General features: G+C 40.2%; 1 protein-coding gene across 2 annotated transcripts in view; it reads left to right on the top strand.

Annotated features, from left to right (window-relative positions):
* LOC109531522 (CUB and sushi domain-containing protein 1) overlaps positions 1 to 8,922 on the top strand; it is a 345,015-nt gene that overhangs the window by 179,631 nt on the left and 156,462 nt on the right. The gene's annotated exons all lie outside the window — the stretch shown is intronic.

The following is an 8,922-nucleotide window of genomic DNA, read 5'->3' as shown; positions in this document are numbered from 1 at the left end:
AACCGAAAGCCCCGGGGGGTGCCTCTTGATTTTTTTTTTTTTTTTTTTAATCTCATCATATAATATCAGCAATGTTATAAATTTTCTAATCTTGTCAGATGTGCTAACTTTACAGTTTGTCAAGATCTGACACGGTGACAAATTGACTGTCGTAAACAACTACGGTCCATAAACAATTCAAACACCTCTCACTGCCTTATTGTGTGTGAAGACAAGTGGAAATAAAACAAAGACCGTTTCACACCAGCAAGTCTATTTCTTCATCTGCAATGCGAAGCGCTGCATGCGCTTCAACCGACCTGAATTTAATGAAAATGAGGTGGGTCCTAAGATTGGCCAGGAGTCAACTACATTTGATCCCACAGTGGCGAACAATGGCGTAAACAGCGCCTTCGGCCCAATTCTACCTGTGCAAAGTCGAAGATAATACCAAAATAAAATAAACTTCACAAATGCGCACAGTTAGACGTTACACTAGAATTGCGCTGGATACAAAAATATCCCTATGTTTCTTATTTTGTTGGAACTGACTGCAGCTTTTTACACGGTAGACCTTGGTGTTCTGTTGGCTCGTTTGCAGCATCAGATGGTGAAGATCATATTTGCGTGACAGAACTTTATCTGTGAGCCTTGGTCGCTCTGAGTCTCACTCTGCCCCTCTGTCGTATGGTGTTCCACAGGGTTCTGTTTTGGGGCCCCTGCTGTTTTCATTGCATTTACATCCCATAGGTTTCGTCTCAAGAAAACATTGATAGTCAGATCTATGTCCTGCTGAGCAAAACAGATGCTTCGTCAATAAATCCACTTTTGTCCTGTATGGAAGAAATTAAGGCCTGAATGCTACTCAGTTTCTTGAATTTCAATAAAAGGGAAACAGAATATATGGTATTCGGTCCCAAGTTGCCCTTGTTTATCCTACCCTGTTGAACTGGGTGCCCTGTCATCTTATTTTAAGACATCAGGCTTGAATTGGACAGTAACTTTAAATTGGACCAGCAAATTGGGGCTGTTGTTAAATCCAGCTTTTTTTTTTTCATTTTAGGCAGCTGGCTAAAGTAAAGCCTCTCCTTTCTCAACAACATTTAGAAACAGTAATCCATGCCTTCAGTAGATCTCGGCTGGATTACTGTAATGCACTTTATTTTGGAATCGTCCAGTCCTCCCACAAGCATCTCCATTTAGTAAACACTGCTGCTTGCCTCTTAACGGGAGCTTGTAGGAGTGAGCACATAACTCCATACTTTGCTCTCCTTTCACTGACTCCCTATATAATTTAGTGTTCATTTTAAGATTTTGATTTCAAATCGTTGTATGGTCTCTCCCCGCCTTACCTCTCTGAGCTCCTCTACTCCTACGCACCTGCCCGGGGCCTCGGGTCAACGGATCAGATACTACTGGAGCTACTGAGGCTTAAGTGGAGGCCCACGTGCCCCTCCCTTCAAAAGTTTTCTTTTTTAAATTGATTTGTACAGGTTGTAGATAACATTTATGGTGTATAAATTTGATGATTTAGATGAATAATTACTGTTTTTTTTTTTCAATTCAAAAACCAGGCATTTGAGCCATGTAGTCTTTTTATATCCACTTTAGGCAGGGAGCGACAACGTAGTTTGGTTAACAAATATGTATCTGCGCCCAAATCCATACTTTAGGTACCGTACCACAATTTTTAGTGGGAGGTTGTCATTCTGTTATCTTTGTCAACATTTAACAATTCAAATATTTTTAAAAATGCCCTTCTTAACGGTTGAATTTGGTGAAAAAAGGGGCCAAAATTACCTTAAAGTTCATTAACATTGGTCATCAGCAAATTTTAATTAGAGAGAGCTTTGTGTGTCCCTTAAATCTATGTTTGACCGTGATTTTAAAAGAAAAGTATTTCCTTTTTTTTCTAGCACATCAGGATTGTGATAGTTCCATTTTTGTTTTTTTGGTTTGACCTATAAAGGCTTGCACAATACGGATTTTACCGTGCCTTATGATTCATAACTGACATTTCATTAAAAAAAAAAAAAAAATCCACAGGATGCTGAAATTATTATTTTCCATCTCTGATTAAAAAAAAAAATGACAAAAAAATGTTCACTGATATAATTAATTATCCAATTCTATTACACTGTAGCTTCATGGATGGATGCCAACGACATCCAACTATACTATTATCATAGCAGTGACTAGAACAACCGATGAACTGTTAATCACGGCCTTGTGGTATCAGAACATAAAACGACTAATGTTTGTGATTCCATCCACATGGAAATTTCACATGCATAAAAGTCTTCAATATGCATAAAAGTTCTGCTTCTTCTGCTACACACAGTCCCAAGTAACACTAAGTACATTTCTCCAGATATGGGATTAAGACATGACTGACTGCTTCACTGAAGGATGTGGGCAGGTCATTGTGAGGATGATTGACAGATGACAGGACCACTGCGATGGTTTGTTCCTGTTTACCGGGAGCTTTATTTCTGATTGGTTGTCCCCAAAGCAATTTCCTGTTCCATGTTTCTGTCGACTAGCTGGCAGGTTCCATGTCACGTTGACTGGCTGTCACACATGCACCCTCATCCAATGCTACCCACACACATGAGCAGGCACGCACATACACACATGCGTAATTGATTGGATTGGGACCATTTTGAGGGTTTTGTTGTTGTTTTTTTTTTTTTTTTTTTTTAGGGGGACGTGGACCAACTGGTCAAATTGATTTGTTTGTTTCATGCTTGTCAGAATGAAATTATGGTAATATCATGACATTGTGTTCGATTTTTGTTTCCCTCCCTGTGTTGACCATACCTGGCCTCCGGATATCACCAAAAAACAAATGTAGCGGCATATTTATTTTTTTTCCTCTCGTGTCCATTGAAACCTTCAATGTGTTTTCATGGTATTACAGGAAGTGATGTATTGGCTTAGTGTGACTGAAACCAGACTTTTGAAATACATTCAAACATATTAGTTCAACTGCAATTCAACCAAACTTAATTTTTAATTTTTCATCATTGAGCACTGGTGATTTTGTGGCATCATTGGTACACTGGGAAAAACAAACAAATGAGTGTCTCTGAAGGGAGTATTGCACAATCTAGGGAAGCAAAGTTCAACCTACTCTTTTTTTCATTCCTCCAAGGTCTTATATTTACTAAAAATAACAATCTGTAGTCAGCTGGGGTTACGACGTAACATTGATTTTTCTCTTTACTGCTTTGTCCAGATATAATGGTGATTTAAATTGTATTTATTTTCCTATGCAGTAACTCTTACAAATATTTTACATGATTCTACTGACTGTAATAATGAGAGATAGTGATAGCCAAACCTATGCTTTTGATTAAAATTTGTAATTCTCTTGGCTTATGATTGCAAGATAGAAGCAAATGAATTGTCTTGTGAAAGTGCATAAAGCAGATCACAATACATGGAATGTCAATGCTTTCCAATTTCCTGCACAATTCTTTTCCTAGCATCTCCCACTCCTACTCTGCCTCAGCACCCCAAGGCTCTGCAGTGCTACTTTACTTTAAACCGGATGAATGGAGCAATTAATCATATTTGTTCCCCTCTGTACACTACTTTTCCTCACACTTATTTCACCAAAGTTTCCAGCAGTAAAATCCGAATAATTTGCCCTAATCTATTGTAAAATCACTGAGATAGTGCATCCATCCATCAATCATCTGAACTGCTTTATACTCACGAGGATCACGCGCATGCTGGACCATATCTCAGTTGACATTGGGCAGCAACCATTTTAATAAGCAGCAGTTTGTTATACTAATTTTGAAAGGCTGATGGAATCTGCAAATGTTGACATCAAATGAACCCTTTCCATTTCAGTCTACTTCAGACTTTAACCTCATTTAAAACCCCCTGGTTGCCAATTATTATATTCATTCATTACTACGGTCACTGCTGATGATGAAACTATTATCCATATGTTCATTATCCAATACGTTCCAGCCCGTCAAATCCCTATTTTAAAGTCAGCATTTATTTTAATTTATTTTATTTTTTAAAAATGGAATACTTTGTTATTGTGCCTTTAATTCCTTTGAAAATACAACAATATTTTTAAGTCTCTATAGAACAAATAATTATGAAAACTGTTTTTTTGGGTGATCAGCCTCAATTAAAATTCAAATCCATTTAGAACCCAGACATGCTCACTCTCATAACATGCAGATTGCGGGTTAATGAATCAACAATGCCACATCATCTGCAAACAGAAGAAATACCAACTCAATATCCCTGCAGATTGCCCATCTTTGTTCATCACAAACAGCAGAAAGTCACGCACACCCCTATCAGCGTCAACCTCCCTACTTCAGCCATCTTGATTGGTGTGGGACCTCTTATTCCCACAGAGAGAAGTGCAGAAACATTCAACAGCAGCCCCAAACACAAGGAGAGACTTGGAAAATGTCAGTACACCTTTTAAAGTGGATCAAATTTACATCTGTGAAGTTCAGCAATAGCGAGGATCCCATTCTAATACCACGAACATGGTACTCTTCCCCAGGTCTAACATACATATTTCGGATTGGTACTTGGAAAATTGGCCTATCCTGATGCGCAACCCCTAATGCAAGGGTGCCCAAGCCCAGTCCTCAAGAGATCCCATCCATCCTGTTTAAGGCGTTTCCTACCCCACCACACCTGATACAAATGATCAGCCCATCGGGGAGCTTTGCAGAAGCTTGATCATGATCCTGATCATTTGAATCTGATGTTTTGGGGTTGGGCTCTAAAACAGGGATAGGGGGTCTTGAGGACCAGATTTGGGCACCCCTACCCTACTGCTAAATCTGTCAGGGTCATGTAGGTGGGCAGGTGCCTATTTCAGATGACATTTGGTGACAGGGGGTGCACCCGAGACTGGTCACAAGTCAATCACAGTATTTTAATATCGTATTTTCCACACAAAAAAAGGCACACTGGATTATGAGGTGCACCTTCAATGAATGGCATATTTTGTAATTTTTTTTCATATTTTGGACGCACCGCATTATAAGACACAATCTACAATGCATCCACTAGATGGAGATACGCTCAAGATAATGCCAACGATCAGATGTCAGTAAAACTTACTTAATAAAGCAGCAACACAGTTCACTTAACCAACAGCAAATTATAACATTGACTCGTTAACGTTAAACTCTGCTCTATTTCCGTGTTCGACTGCGTCGCCTTAAGTCTGAACTCTGCGTTGTAAGCATGTCTCTAGCAAGGAGCCATTTTGGGGTCGAGATATTACCATAATAACCATACACAAGGCACATCGGATTATAAGGCGCACCGTGAGCTTTTAAGAAAATGGAAGGCTTTTAGGTGTGCCTTTTAGTGCGGAAAATACGGTAAGTAAATTAAGTAATTAAGTTTTTAATCTGATCGGATGGCCAGGGTGTGGGGTCCCTCAAGGTTCAGACCTTGCACCCCTTTTTTTTCCTAGTCTGTGTATGTTACCTTTGGGTCAAATCCTTCGGAACACCACTGGTGGCTATCATGATTATGCAGATGACACACAGCTATATGAATCAATGTCTCCAAATGACAGCAGTTCAATTAACGTACTGTGTCACTGTCTAGAAGCAACTACATAGCGGGATGCACCAACATTTCCTTCAACTTTTGGCAATAAAGAAAAGAGGATTGCTGTTAGAAAACACCTGGAGTCGCTGTCTTTAGAAACCAAACATCAATTTTTAAATGTGCTTGAGGTTCTGATTGACTTAGACCTGACAAATGTTTTCTCGAACTTTTATCACGTGTATCCAACAAATGTCTTTAAATGATACTTGTCGCTCTCCAGAGCACTTTCAATGATTGTGTTCACTTTGAACACTTTCAATGATTGTGTTAACCTTACATAAATAAAGTAAGACGTTATGGCCAATAAGAAGGGTAGGTGCCAAAACAACTGTAGCTCCAGGGTATTACAATACTTCTCGAATTAGTTTATCACTAGTGAAGCAAGCAGAGAGTGGTAGCTGTGGAAATGTTTCCACCTGCTTTCCACCTCCCCATCCTGCGTTTTTTTTTTCGACTTCCTCTTATTTGTTATGACCAGACTAATTTACACTTCACAGCCACTGTAACCTCCCTCCTGAGGTTACTCCTCCCCACCTCTCTCTCTGTCTCTCTCTCTCTCTCTCTCTTTCTCTCTCTCTCTCTCTCGCTCTCTCTCTCTCTCTCTCTCTCTCTCTCTCTCTCTCTCTCTCTCTCTCTCTCTCTCTCTCTCTCTCTCTCTCTTTCAATCATTGATTTAGGTGGATTTCCACCCCCTCATGTTCACCATCTCTCCTCATGTTCTCCTTGTCCATGTCGGCCTCTTTTTAAATTTTGCCCCTGACATTTATTCCTGTTTCCCTACAACTTGCCTTATCACTTCGGCTTCAGACAGATCTGCTGGTCATTAGCTTGCTCCGCTTCTCTCTTTCCCTCCTCCAAGATCCATCTGTGGTCATCTCTCATTTGCATCTTCCTCTCAGTCCTCCTCCTCCCTGACCTCATGTCATTTCCTCATTCTAGTGTCAGGCGGATGGCCAAATGAATAATGGAGCACACGCAGAATGTCTCAGCCCCATTTATTTTTCAGTGTCTGTCTTCAATGCATTTCTTGTCATTTGTTAGTTATGTAGTGACTATATTGGACTCCTCTCACTTTAAACGATGAAATAAGTCAATGTTTTGTTGTTGCGTGTTTTTCACTTGTTTTATCGGAATTTGCAACGATGTCGTCCCTCAAAGAGTTTACACCTATTAAAAGATTGAACTGCAAAACATCTATTCTCACATCACTACATCTGGGTTAATTCAAGGCTATCCTTCATTTGAGGGTAGTTTATCTTTGATTAGTGACATAATTAATACATTGGCTATTTCAGAGCAAATTAAAAAAAAAAGAATGGTCACAACTTCATTCACTGCATCAGCAATGTGCTTTGCGCAGCCTCAGGTGCCTCACCCCGACATCGTTTGTTCCACGGTGTAGCACATGCTGTCAGTTAACAACTCATATCCACAAACAACTCTCTGATAGATTATGATGGTAAAGACTGTCATGTAAAGTTCCTACCAATAGCTGAACATCATTCCCAAGGTCACTTGTTCATGGTCTGCGCGGGACGACCTGATGAGCTTGTGATCAGGAGATGGCATCGTAAACCCTGCCCAACCTCAGGAATATTTAAATTTAGACATTATATTGTGCAGATATCTCTTGTGCACAGTGACAATCTTCCACAAAAACTTTATTCAAATATAACAAAATCATTTTGTCAGATGTCACATTATATAAAACATGGTACAGTAATTCTTTTATATTCTTTGGAGAAACAGTAGTGTCAGATTCATCACTGTTGTTTTCTTTCTAATTTGCTTTTCCAAAGAACTGAGAAGCTCTCAGATGAGAAAAGTCACACTCCCCCAGAAGTATTGCTTCTCAACTTTGCTGGGTAATTTTAGGCAGTGCTAAAAAAAAAAAAATTGTGTTTATACTGGCTCAAAGCAAAGAGGGCAGGTGCTGATCTGAAACAAGGCAAACAATCAACACAAAATTAAAAACAAAATAAAATGTATCGTGAACCAACTAACGAATCAGCCCTTGAAGAAACTAAATGGAAACGCCATCCATCCATGTGTGTATCCATCCATTTTCTTTCGCTTGGCTGGGTTTGGATTGTGGGGGCAGCAGCTTAGCAGGGAAACCCAGACTTCCCTTTTCCCATCCTCTTCAAAGGGAATCTCAAGGCATTCCCAGATCAGCTGGGAGGCATAATCACTCCACCGTGCCCTGGGTCGTTCCCAGGGCCTTCTCCTTGGGGTGATGTGCGCAGAGCACCTCATCAGGGGGACATCTGGGAGGCATCCTGACCAGATGCCCGAGCCACCTCATCTGTTTTCAATGTTTGGTGTACTGTCTAGCCACAAACAACAGTCAGGCGTACGGAAACAACTCAACGTACAGGCGCTAAGCCTGTGGGCAATAAGTATTTTCAAAATATCTGCCGTGGAAATAGGAAGATGATTTTGCCCTATTTAATGACTTTATCAACTGACCTCTATCACTCGACATTTTTCCATTCATGATGAGCAGGTTGGCTCACAGCATCACACTGTTGACACAAATAAGCTTCCACAGGAATCCCTGCAGAGTGCCAGCTGGTTGATTTCAGAATCCATAGTAGTGTTTGGAGGAATTTTCTGGTGTAGAAAAAAAAAGTTACACAGAGCGATTCACATTTCATCTCAGCAGGTGTACAACAACTAACGATTTCCATGTAAAACACTCTGACAATGTCATAGGCACAAACAGTCACATCGGATGGGGTTTCATCCAGGGGGGCTGCACAGGGGCATGTGTACATACTGTTTGTGAGTGTGCGTGTGGGTGGGTGGGCGTGTGTGTGTTGGGCTTATGTGTGCATGCATGTGTGTGTATATATATATTGTGTCCATCGAAATTTTACGTAAAGATTCTAAAAATGGGGCTCCTATCTTAGCTGATGAAACATGCTTGTTGACTCAAGGGATAACACATTTGTGGAGCCATTGTGTACGAGATTGCTGCTGTCCTCCAGCTTACGCAGTGGTAGCGTGATGCTTTTGTTTTCTTGAGCTGTCTTTTTCATTCTTTTTGTTTTGGACCCGATAACCTTCCCAAGTATGCATCTGTGATGATAAGCCCTCAATAAAGTTCTTTTAATATTTTCAAACATCCTCTTATGTCTGTCCTGTTCCTTATCTGCGCATGTTTCTCTTCTTCATCTCCGTTTCTATCTACCTGTGATATTATTAAAGGGCAGTTAAAGTGACTCATATTGCTCAAGGGAGTGTAGTAGACCGTTGAATTTCAGCAAGGCTGCAGTCTATACATCACTTTCCATTTTTAGAGTCACTGCACCTTTTTCCTTGCCTCAT

This window comes from Hippocampus comes, unplaced genomic scaffold, assembly GCF_001891065.2.
Source record: "Hippocampus comes isolate QL1 unplaced genomic scaffold, H_comes_QL1_v1.1 scaffold80, whole genome shotgun sequence".
NCBI lineage: Eukaryota > Metazoa > Chordata > Actinopteri > Syngnathiformes > Syngnathidae > Hippocampus > Hippocampus comes.
This window is presented reverse-complemented; position numbering and strand designations above follow the sequence as displayed.